The 13,358-nt window shown below is 36.3% G+C and overlaps 1 pseudogene; it reads left to right on the top strand.

Moving 5' to 3' along the window:
• Nucleotides 1–11,931: 11,931 nt before the first annotated feature.
• Nucleotides 11,932–13,111, top strand: LOC127125479 (MATH domain and coiled-coil domain-containing protein At3g58360-like; annotated as a pseudogene).
• Nucleotides 13,112–13,358: the final 247 nt, after the last annotated feature.

Raw genomic sequence — 13,358 nt, 5'->3', positions numbered from 1 at the left:
AGAGATCCAGTACGAGAAAAACCATGGCCCACTCAAATGAAAGAGATAGTTACAATGCTAAGCCTCCTGTTTTTGATGGAGAGAAATTTGATTACTGGAAAGATAGAATCGAAAGTTTCTTTCTTGGTTATGACGCTGACCTCTGGGACATTGTCACAGATGGATACACACCTCCAATCTCAGAAAATGGAGCTGAAGTTCCCAGAAATAAGATGTCAGAAGATCAGAAACGTATCTTCAAAAATCACCACAAGGCCAGAACAATACTTCTAAATGCTATATCATACAACGAATATGAAAAGATCACCAACAGAGAGACAGCCAAAGATATACTTGACTCTCTGAAGATGACTCATGAAGGAAACTCCCAAGTCAAAGAGACGAAGGCTCTGGCGCTTATCCAGAAATATGAAGCCTTCAAAATGGAAGATGACGAAGCTATAGAGGCTATGTTTTCTAGATTCCAAACTCTTATTGCAGGTCTCAAGGTGCTAGACAAAGGATACACAACTGCAGATCATGTTAAGAAGATAGTCAGAAGTCTGCCAAAGAAATGGAGACCTATGGTTACTGCTCTGAAGCTGTCAAAGGATCTGAACAATATCAGCCTTGAAGAACTTGTCAGTTCTCTCAGAAGCCATGAGATAGAACTAGAGGAAGATGAGCCTCAGAAAAGGAACAAGTCCGTAGCGCTAAAGTCCAGATCTGAAAGACGGAAACCTGACAGAACCAAAGCTCTCCAGGCAGAAACTGAAGATACTGACGACTCTGAACCAGAAGACTCTGATGATGAAGAAGAGTTGTCCCTACTAACCAGAAGAGTTAAGCAACTCTGGAAAAAGAGGAACAACAACTTCAGAAGACCAAGACCCAGAGGGGATCGATCTGAATCAACTTCAAAAGGTAAATCTAACAAAGATATTACCTGTTATGAATGTAAAGAAACAGGTCATTACAGGAATGAATGCCCCAAGCTAAAGAAAGACAACCCTAGAAAAGAAAGCTTCAAGAAGAATACCTTCAGGACAAAGAAAGGACTGATGGCTACCTGAGATGATAGTGAATCTGGATCATCAGAATCTGACTCTGATGAACAGGCCAATGTGGCACTTATGGCTACCACATCCAGGAGTAGCTCAGATGAAGAATCTGAAGAGGTATTTTCTGAACTTTCTCGATCTGATCTAGAATCTTGTTTATCAGAAACTCTTAGCTCATATCAGAAATTAAAACAAAAGTTTAAAAACATTAAAGGCTGTCTTAAAGCAAAATTTGAAGAATGTAGTGAACTTGAGATGACAATTCTAGCACGAGAAGATACAATCAGATCTTTAACACTAGAAAGAGATGGAGCAAAAAGAAAAAGCTTAGAATTAGAAGAAGCGTTGTCTCAAGCACCACAAACTTCAAATAAAATAATTTATAAATACGAAGAAGCCTTTCAAGAATTTCTGAAAAATGGGATAGATAGGAGTATTATGGCATCCATGATTTATGGAGTTAGTCAGAACAATAAAAAGGGAATTGGGTATGATTCTAAGGAAGATAAAACTTCTACCAGTAACCAACTTAAGTCTCCCTTTTCATATCATTACACACACACACAAGAACAAAAATTTAAAAATGCTAGAAAACCCAAAGTTATAAGAAACTCTGGGAAAACTAATCTGAAAGGACCCAAGAGATTCTGGGTACCAAAAGATAAGATTGCGTATGTTGCAGATATCCTATGCAGCAAAGTTCAGACACCAGTCATGGTACCTGGACTCTGGATGCTCGCGACACATGACGGGAAGAAAGTCTATGTTCCAAAGTCTGGAACTTAAAGACGCTGGATTTGTAGGCTTCGGAGGAGATCAGAAAGGAAGGATCAGAGGCTCCGGAACTATTGGTAATGGTACTCTTCCCTCTATATCTGATGTTCTTTATGTAGAAGGATTAATGCATAACTTGTTATCCATAAGTCAATTAAGTGATAACGGTTATGATGTAATCTTCAATCAAAAAACATGTAAAGCCATTAATCAGAACGATGGCTCTGTCCTTTTCACAGGCAAGAGGAAAAACAACATTTACAAAATAAATCTTTCTGATTTAAAAGATCAAAATGTTAAATGTCTAATGTCAGTTCACGAAGAGCAATGGGTATGGCATAGACGCTTGGGCCACATTAGCATGAGGAAACATTCTCAGCTAACTAAACTCGAGTTAGTCAGAGGCCTACCTAAACTGAAGTTTTCTTCAGATGCTCTGTGTGAAGCTTGTTAGAAAGGAAAATTTTCAAAAACATCTTTTAAAAAGAAAAATGTTGTTTCTACCTCTAAGCCTCTGGAACTTCTTCACATTGACTTATTTGGTCCTGTGAAAACAACATCAGTTAATGGAAAGAAGTATGGACTAGTCATTGTTGATGATTACAGTCGTTGGACATGGGTAAAATTCCTAAAGCACAAGAGTGAGTCTCACTCTGTATTCACTAGTTTCTGTTCCAAAGTGCAAAAAGAATTTGACTCTAAAATTATTAGAGTCAGAAGTGATCATGGTGGAGAATTTGAAAACAAAGATTTTGAAGAATTATTTGATTCTAATGGAATATCCCATGATTTCTCCTGCCCTAGAACTCCACAACAAAATGGAGTTGTAGAGAGGAAGAATAGGACACTCCAAGAGATGGCCAGAACCATGATCAATGAAACTAATGTAGCAAAGCACTTTTGGGCAGAAGCTGTAAATACAGCGTGTTACATTCAGAATAGAATCTCTATAAGACCTATTCTAGAAAAGACTCCCTATGAAATGTGTAAAGGAAGAAAACCAAACATTTCATATTTTCATCCTTTTGGATGTTCTTGCTTTATATTAAATACTAAAGAACATCTGAACAAGTTTGATTCCAAAGCACAGAAAGGTATTATGTTAGGATACTCAGAACGCTCTAAAGGCTACAGAGTATACAACACAGAAACCAAAATTGTGGAAGAATCAATTCATGTCAGATTTGATGATAAGCTTGACCCTGAAAAGTCAAAGCTAGTTGAAAAGTTTGCAGATTTGGAAATCACTCTTGTAGAATTTGATAAAACTCCAGAAGCAACTGTCACTCAGAACTCTGAAGAAATTAAATCTCCAGAAATCCCAAAGAAATTCAAAAGTCGTATCAATGTATCTGAAGATTTGATTCTGGGAAACAAGGACGAACCTGTCAGAACCAGATCTACCTTCAGGACTTCTGAAGATACTCCTCTGGGACTAGTGTCTCTGATTGAGCCTACGTCTTGTGATGAAGCACTTCAGGATAACGACTGGGTGGCAGCTATGCAAGAAGAATTGGATCAATTCTCAAAGAATGATGTCTGGGATCTCGTTCCTAAACCCAGAGGCACTCATGTCATTGGAACCAGATGGGTTTTCAGAAACAAGCTGAACGAGAAAGGAGAAGTTGTCAGAAACAAAGCTCGACTGGTAGCTCAAGGTTACAGTCAACAAGAAGGTATTGACTATAATGAAACCTTTGCTCCAGTCGCGAGGTTAGAATCTATTCGTCTTCTTGTATCTTTTGCTATTAATCACTCTATCAAATTATATCAAATGGATGTCAAGAGTGCATTTCTTAATGGTTATATTTCAGAAGAAGTGTATGTCAATCAACCTCCAGGTTTTGAAAATTCAAACTTTCCAGAACATGTTTTTAAACTTAAAAAATCTCTATATGGACTTAAACAAGCTCCCAGAGCTTGGTATGAACGTTTAAGCAATTTTCTTCTGGAACAAAATTTTATCAGAGGGAAAGTTGATTCCACACTCTTCTGTAAGAACCTTAATAATGATCTTATGATATGCCAGATTTACGTTGATGATATTATTTTTGGTTCTGCTAATATCTCTGTTTGCCAAGAATTTTCTAAGTTAATGCAGGCAGAATTTGAAATGAGTTTAATGCAAGAACTAAAGTTCTTTCTGGGAATTCAAATTAATCAAACTCCAGAAGTCACGTACGTCCATCAAAGTAAATATATTAAAGACGTTCTGAAGAAGTTTGACATGACTGAATGCAACTCTGCAAAAACTCCCATGCACCCAACTTGCATTCTTGAAAAGGAAGAGGTAAGCAACAAGGTTTGTCAGAAGCTCTATCGAGGTATGATAGGCTCTCTTCTCTATCTGACTGCTACTCGTCCTGATATTCTCTTTAGCGTCTGTCTCTGTGCCAGATTCCAATCAGATCCTAGAGAATCTCATTTAACAGCAGTTAAGAGAATTCTTAAGTATCTGAAAGGAACTCCTAACCTGGGCCTGATGTATAATAAAACATCAGAGTATAGACTTTCTGGTTATTGTGATGCAGATTATGCAGGAGATAGATTAGAACGAAAAAGCACATCTGGAAATTGCCAGCTTCTGGGAAACAATCTGATATCCTGGGCTAGCAAAAGACAATCAACAATTGCTCTATCAACTGCAGAAGCAGAATACATCTCAGCATCACTGTGCACAACTCAGATGCTCTGGATGAAGCATCAGTTAGAAGATCTGCAAATCTTTGAAAGTAACATTCCTATCTTTTGTGATAATACTGCTGCTATTTGTTTAACTAAGAATCCCATTCTACATTCCAGAGCCAAACACATTGAAATAAAACATCATTTTATCAGAGACTATGTTCAGAAAGCGATAGTAACATTGAAGTTCATTGATACTGAACATCAATGGGCAGATATCTTTACTAAGCCTCTAGCTGAAGATAGATTTCTTTTTATCTTAGAACATCTGAACATTAAAAATTGCCCTGAGTGAAGCATGGCTCTGAAAATGTAAAATGAGACTCTGATAAAAACAAATACACTTCTGCCTCTGACTCTGATACTTCTACCAGTTAAGAAGATATCTGAGTTAGAAATCTCCAGGAATCAATCTTTTGGTATTCCTGAAGATCAGATACATCAACACGTGGAGCACTAAGCGTCTAACCCTAGAACTTATAGACAACTGTCAAAAGAAATTCAAAGGACAGACGTTTGAAATCTCCTTGAGCAGTGTGCGTACTGTTGGGATTAGACATTCATTAATTAGCTGTAATCATTTTTTCCCCAAGCGTGCAATCTTGAGTTGTGTACTAACGCAAATTGATGTGTCGTTTTGCATGCGTTTTACTTAGAGTATATAAACACTTTTCTCACATTTCACACACTTATCACTCTCACTCACTCTAAAACCCTAAACCTCTCTGAAGCATTCTCTGAAAGCTCTTCATCTTCATCAATCTTCTTCTTCTTCACCATGGACGCTCAACAACAACAAGTCTTTAACTTCTCTCAAGAAATGGAATCAAGCTCTACTGCTCAAACTTCAAGCATTCCAACTCCAACGGTTACAGGCGTCACCATCACCCCTGTTTACAAAGAACCTCATGTTCTTGACGGTGAACGCCATATTAACCTTTCAACCCCTTTTGAAGGACTGGACGTGTTGTGTGAATCGCTAGTAGATTTCGACAACTTGAAGAGAAATGGCGTTGATCTCACTGAAGAACTTCGTAAACAAGGTTGGGAAAACTACTTCCAAAGGCTTTATGGTCCTGTTTACCCTCTTCTCATCAAAGAGTTCTGGAGATTTGCAGATGCAGATGACCATTTCATCGTCTCCTATGTTCTGGGGGTAAATATTGTTATTACTGAAGGGTCAATTGCCTCTTTACTGAACATGGAGAGAGCTGGAGGAAAAAGGATTTACAACATCCCTCCTAGGTCAAAGCGCATTACTGATGTAATCAATCCAACAATCTTCAAACCCAACACTGAAGGAAATCCTTCAAAGAACAAAGAGCTGCATCAGAACCTCAGAGTGTGGCTGAAGATCATTCTGGGAACTATTCACCACCGTCCAGCCTCTAACTCCTCTGACTACATCAATGCAGATCAGAAATGCATTCTGTATTGCATTCAGAAAGGTGTGAAGATCTGCCTCCCTGCTCTCCTTTTCAGATATCTGAGAGATTCTGTCAGAGAAACCAGAAACAATATGAAGCCCAGATCCTACATCCATCTGGGAAGATTGCTATCTGATGTCTTCATTGAGAATGGACTGGTAGATCATCTGGAAAAGACCAAACTGATGGATGATCTGGCAATAGATGTTGGGAAGCCTCTGAACGCCAGAAATCTCAAGAGTATGGGAATAATCAAGAAGATTCAAGTCAAACCCACTCTGGACACATCCTGAGATTCTTTGAAAGATCAGAGGAAGATGCCTCATGGCCTTGCCAGGTTCTTCAAAAATGAACCCAGAGATGCTGTTGCTATCTATCTTCAGCGTCTGCTGGATGATGGTGTTGACATCTCTGACTTCAGCCTCGACGACTGTCTGGATTCAGAAGAAGACTTCGTTAGATACAAGAGAGGTCTCTCTGAGAAGAAGATAGCATCTCAGGCAAAGAAGGCAAGAATTGGAGAAGCTTCTGGAAGCAGATCTTCAGCTCCTCTGAAAAGTTCTACTGGTATGTCTGTTCCTCCCATTACCTCTGTACCTTCGATGGTTTTCTCTACTCCTCCCTCTAATCCTCTCACAACACCACCCATTTTTACAACCTCTGAAATTCCACCTTCAATCACCAGAACTACACAGCCTTCACCAGTTTTAAATATCGCCCGTACTTTCATACCTCCCTCTAAACCTGAACAATTAAACCAAAACACTTCCTCTTCATCATCCTCAGAACCAGAATCACCCCCATATGTTTCTATCTCCTCTGACCCAGAATACTCTGACCCTGACTCCCCAACCATAGCTCAGATTTATGCTCAAAAATTCGCTTCACAACAACCAACAGAACCTGAAATAACTTCACCACCACAACAAACAACTACCCTTACTTCTGAAATACAACCTTCTGGAGACCAACCCTCTGACCATCTCACTTCTGATATCAACCCACCAAACACCTCTGCTGCACCTGAATCTGAAACTGAAACTGAACCTTTAGATTTAAATCCTCTTTACGTTTCACCCCAAACATCTGAACCTCAACCTGAATCAGAAACTGAACCAGAACCTCTAACTCTAAATCTCAGCCCTCCAACATCTCCACCTCTTACCTCTGAACCTGACCTTTCTGTACCTACCCTTGAGGAATCCATCATGCTGGTTGCAGGGGCTTCAGTACAAAAGATCAAGTCTCTGACCACTAACTCTGAAGTCAGTGATGATCCTAAATCTGTAAGGACACACTGGAACAGAGTCATTGGCTGGATGACCTCTGAGGCTTTTAGGCTGAAGAGTATCTCTGAACAAGTCAGAAATGGCTACATCAGAGATGTTGAGGCAAGACTCCAAGAGAGATTATCCAGAGAAGCTGAAGCTAGAAGGCTAGAGGAAGAGAGATTGGCAAAGGAAGCTGAAGAAGAAGCAAGAAGACTGGAAGAAGAAGAAAAAGCTCGTCAAGCTGAAATCCTAAGGGAAAAGGAAGCTAAAGCTAAGGCTCTGGCGGATGCAGAAGCACAAGCTGCTGCTGAAGCTGAAGCTCAGCAGGCTCTGACTCTGGGGGAGTCCTCTTCTGTGATCCCTATGGTTCTTCAGACTCTGAAAGAACTTAAGCAAGATCAGAATGAACTCCGGGCCAGAATGGACAAGCAAGATACTGTCAACGACAACATCCAGAACATGCTTGCTATGTTGCTTCAGAGAATGCCTCCGCCTCCGAACCCTTAGGCACTTAGGATTTATTTTTGCTTGCCTGTTGTTTTTATTTTCTCTTAATCTGATGTTTTCTTTTTGCCTTTGTGCTTCTATCTAAATACAATGTTTTTCTCTTCAATTTTTTTTTGCTATGTCTTTTTGATTCTGACAAAAAGGGGGAGAAGTCATTAATAGCTCTGATGAAAATATTGTCTAATACCTAAGCATTCTGCAACATATTTTTCTTAAAAATAAATTTATCTAACCTGGACTTAAGAAATTGCAGAAGGTATCAAGAAACCTCTTTACTTAAGAAACTCTGGTAAGAACTTCTGAACTCCCTAGCACTATCTCAGGGGGAGCTTTTGTCTATCTGATCTAATATTATTCATGGTTCATCTGCTAATTAAGATTGTTTTGTCATCATCAAAAAGGGGGAGATTGTAAGAACAAAAATTGTTCTACAACAGATTCCTTGATTTTGATGATAACAAAGGATGAAACCAAAAATGGCACCCTAACAAAAAGTTTCTAAGTGTGCAGGGTTCTAAAGAAAGAAGGAAGAAATCTGATGATGTCATCAGATACAAAACCAGATTAGATACAAATTATCAAATGATCAGAAGCATCTGAAGTGAAAACAAGTTCAAGAAAGTCTAACTCTGAGCAAAACAACAAGTATCAGAAGCATCTGAACAAGAAGTAAGCTCTAGATGTTCTGACTCTGAACAACGCTATCTCTAACTTCCAGAAGTTATCAGCGCTATCTGAAGAAACTATCTGAACTCACAAGAGATCAACATCAGAAGCAAGATTCCAAGATTCTCCAGAAACACAAATACTCTGAGCATGGAATTGCTAATCATGAAAGAGTAACGTTAAAGTCAAGTAAAGATTTGCAAATGGTTTTCCTAATTAAGAAAGAGACGTTAATCTCGAATTTCAATAAAGAAGATACTACTTGTGGTAAGTAGTCATTTCAAGGAGAGAAAGTTATCCTGCAGAAGCTATTTAAGTGATGGCGTAATTTCATTTTAATATCCACCAGTTTCAACTACTACTTCAACTGATATATAAAATGGGCTGCAATCAACTTTGAAGTATAAGCAAGCCAACAAGCCAAAATTATACTGAAACATCAACGCTCAAGAAAAACACTCTTGCTCTCTAAAGATCTTCACGAAGCTTTTGCTTATAACGTGAAAAACTCTTGTTCTTAATACTGTAATATTTGCTTTCTTAGAAGCACTCTAGATTACATAAATCTTTTATCTATTGTTTGTTTATTTCCTCAAGTGACTTTGTGAAGTCTGTATACTTGAGAGGACTAAGAGATCTTTCTCTTAGACGTTGTTTGTAATCTTTCAAGATTAGTGGATTAAGTCCTTGTTGAAGGCGAAATCACCTTGGCCGGGTGGACTGGAGTAGCTTTGTGTTATAAGCGAACCAGTATAAAATCATTGTGTGGTTTTCATTTTGAAAAAGCGCTTATTTTTCCAAACAATTCAAACCCCCCCTTTCTTGTTTTTCTCACTTTCACGTTTTTGCACAAGCGAAAGCCGATGAGCATCCAATTCGTTAGAGGTAGGGAAATAGGCTGGCGAAAGTAGGTATTGCCATAATAATCTATTTTTCTAAAAACTGTGTCGGGAATCCCGTAAGATAAATACTCAAGTCATGTTGAGACGTCTAAGATAGGAGTCACAACCCTAAGTTCTGCTTGTTATATATGTTTCAAGTGTTTTTATTCAATTAAGTTGTTTTTCATAAAAGTGCTTTTTAAAATAAGTTATTTTAACTTAAGTGCTTTTTCACTTAAGTCGTTCTATTTTTCATTATTTGGTTGCTCTAGCTTTGCATCGATAGGATAATAATCGATAATTAACCATCAGTCTCTGAGGAGGATATAAATTGGTAATTAACCATCGGTCTCTAAGGATCGATACTTTTTTACTACTTTGACATTTGTCGTATGCTTGTGGCGTATCCGCCATACTTTGAATCATCACACACTGTTCTTTTTATTGGTTTATTTTGATGTTTGTTATGTCTTAATGTTACTATTTGTTTGAATGTGAGACAATGATTTTAGTTTGTGTATTGCCTTGGATGACAATTGTGTAATGTTGTCATATTGCTCTTTATGTTGTGTTAATTTCTATTGTGTATCTTCATGTATGTGAGTGCATGTTCTTATCTTTGCAAATGCCTATGTATGATATATTGTATATGTGATATAGTGTATATATGTGATACTGCTAATAGCTTGCTTTGTCTCTTTTTGATGTTGTCAAAGTGAGAAAAGCATATGCAGCTACGAAGCCATGATGCATACATTCAGGGGAAACATGCATGAAGACACGAAACACATCATCTCAAGTTTTGCCATCATCAAAACGGGGGGAGTATGTGAGTGCAACTTTCCGTTAGATGTATATTATATGATGTCAAAACTAGGATACTTTAGCTTTTATATACATTGGACGGTATCCTCTAAGTCAAGTTGTGCATTTTAGTATCACTAGTGTAGATAAGAGATTTAATACTGGATTTTTTTCGGTGTGGTGGCTTATGGTATTGTAAGTATGATTTTGAAACCTGTTTTAAAAAAGATATGGTAAATCAATTTAACACCGGTAATAATTTGATGTTATAAGTGTCACATATGAGTGTTAAAATTAACATTCGACACATTTTTTCTCCTTCAAAGAGGTGTAAACACTTATAAATCATACCTACTTTTTCCAAAAATCCGTGTTAAAGTTTAATGGAATGTAGTTTGATTAGAAACCAACTAACACCTGTTTTGACTTAAAAAAAGATGTAAAACATATATATCGTACCAATTTTCTCCAAAATTGCATGTTAAAAGTTTAACGGGGTTATTTGGTTAGAAATCAACCTTTCACACCTGTTTTTTTTTAATTAGGCGTATAAAATTTTCTTATAATGTTTGTATGACATATGTATCAAACATGTTCTTTATTAAAGTTAGTGTTATAAATGACATCGAGTGTGATTTAATTTTAAATGAAACATCAATAAATATTATTCTTTAAAATGGATGGGAAAAAATATACAAAATAATTATTTAATCTTAACTCAAATTGGGAGATTAGTTTAAATGAAGTTTCAGGTTTACTTTTAACCAAACAATGAATAATGAATTGAATCAGTTAGTCTACACATCAAACACAAACAAAGATTTGAGCGGTTAGTCTCTAAGCTAAACTGAATTTTTTACGAACTTATCTCAAACCAAGGTGGAGTTTTGAACTTACTATCCTCCGAACTGAATCATGATTTTATATCGGACTGACCACGAACCGAACCAAGATTTTACACTAGACTGATCTTGAATCAATTGAGCTTTTACATTGGATTGATCTCAAGAATTAATAATTAGATTTTTCAATGGTTATCTTCAAGAACCTATAAGGAGAGTTTTTCCTTAAGTGGGTGAACTAATGAACCAAATGACAAATTTACACTAATCTCCCCAAAGAACTTTTAACGGATTTAGCTCCAAACCCAAACAAATATTTCCTAAGAAAGAAAAGATTCACCCAAAAGACAAAAAAAACTCTTGATAAATTTACAATATTACCTTTTCTAAAATAGCATCTTCACTTAAACACAAGAACCTTTTTCAAAATACTATATCTAAAATTATGCGAGAGAAATTAAAAAATAAGGTCAGATATCTCACGTTTTCAATTGTAAAAAAAATAAAAGACAACGACTCTATTTAAAAAGCAAATGATAGTTCAAAAAAAGAAAACAATCCACCGCAAAATTGATATGTATATTATTGATTAAAAACAATTATATATATATATATATATATATATATATATATATATATATATATATATATATATATATATATATATATATATATATATATATATATATATATATTGAATTACGGCATGGTTTAAATTCCTTTTAAAAATATTATAACAACGTTTCCTAATAAAGAGAAATAACTTAATAAATATAAAATTATTTTTACACTAAAAACACATATCTGTTGCTCTAACTTTAGAATGGAGAGCTTCTATGTCTTACATTAAAAAGACTCATGAACTTCCTCTTATCATCACGAAAAACTAAAATAAATGAAATGCATTAATTAAATAAAAACACTTTCATATTCTTTTTATTGGTAATTTACACTACTCATCAACCCCATAAAAACTCTCAATATATAGGTACAACTAACATTGAACTTTATGTACTAGCAGAGAGTGTGGAGATATGGTGCATGAACAGTCTAGTGTTGATAAGTTTGAGAAATTTACATGGAAGATTGAGAACTTCTCTCATTTAAACATGTATGAGGTTTACTCGGAGCCTTTTTTCTTAGGCGGCTATCCATGGTATGATATATTTTAATGCATAAATGATTTCCCAAATGTAAGATTTTAATGGACTTGTTATGAAACACTTTATACATTTTTATGTTTTGATATGATTTGGTTTCTTTTTAGGATGATTTATCTGTATCCAAAGGGGGACGAAGGAGTAGAGGACTTTTTATCAATTTATTTGGCGGTTGTGAAAACTACTAATATGTCTGAGGGATGGAGTAGAGATGTCAAATTTAAATTGTTTGTATTCAATCAGCTCAATGCCAACAGAACAATCACAATAGGTAGTTGTTTAGAAATTTTGCTTCTTTTCATAGAGGTATTGCTTTTGTTTTTATCTTCACATAACTAAATTTACCCTTGGTACATGAATTTACCAGAATCTAGCAACGAGTTCAATGCGAGAGAGGATTCCTGGGGTTTCGAATTTTTCATTACTTTGGATGAGCTTCATGATCCTGAAAATGGTTTTGTTGTTAAGGATTCTTGTATGTTTGGTGCAGAAGTTTATGTTTGTAAGTCAAGACATGAGAAACCAGTAAATCAATCCACTAACATGTCAACCGCTTCCTTAAGACCAAAGCTAGAGGATGGCGAGCTTATCGATTTCAAGGGTTTAGGACAAATAGAAAAAAAATATGTTCCATTACTAGAGCAAGCATGTTCTCTACACCCTTCGCTTATTGTGTGCCAGCAGGAAAGAAGTCGTAAGTTTCGGGAATGGGCATTCAGTGCTTTGGGCAGAGTTCTTTGTTTCCTTAAAGACTAAAAAGGTGAGAGATATGAATGACATTGCTTGCAAGAATCTTCAAATTATTTGGGAGGAACTTGAGCGTTTTAGCTTTGATTTGACATGGCTTGAGCCTCTTGTTCAATCCGCTTTAGGAATGAAGAGATATTTGGAAAAGTTGAAAGAAGCAGAAAAGCTAAGGGATAATTTGGTAGCTCTAGAGTTGGAAATGCAAGGCCTTAAGGCAAAGATGGCTACTGCAAGAGACTTGTTGGAGGCACAAGACTTGGAAGAAGAGATAGATTTGGATGCTGAACTAGGATTTGTAAAACCATAAACCTATTGCTAAATATTTACGTTGAAATGGTATATGGATGCTTTTTTATGTCTTCCCCCGGTGAAAATGTCATTCTTTACCACTTTAAGCTCTTAAAGAATGTCTCTGGTATTGATTTTTTTTTAAAATAATCAGATTTTTAAAAAAATTTGAAAATAACCATTAATTCAAAAAAATTATCAAAATATTCAGATTTTGTAGAGCATGCGGCAGATGAATTGGCGCACCCCAATGTAGTAAGAGGAGG

This window comes from Lathyrus oleraceus, chromosome 3 (assembly GCF_024323335.1).
Source record: "Lathyrus oleraceus cultivar Zhongwan6 chromosome 3, CAAS_Psat_ZW6_1.0, whole genome shotgun sequence".
Lineage (NCBI taxonomy): Eukaryota > Viridiplantae > Streptophyta > Magnoliopsida > Fabales > Fabaceae > Lathyrus > Lathyrus oleraceus.
This window is presented reverse-complemented; position numbering and strand designations above follow the sequence as displayed.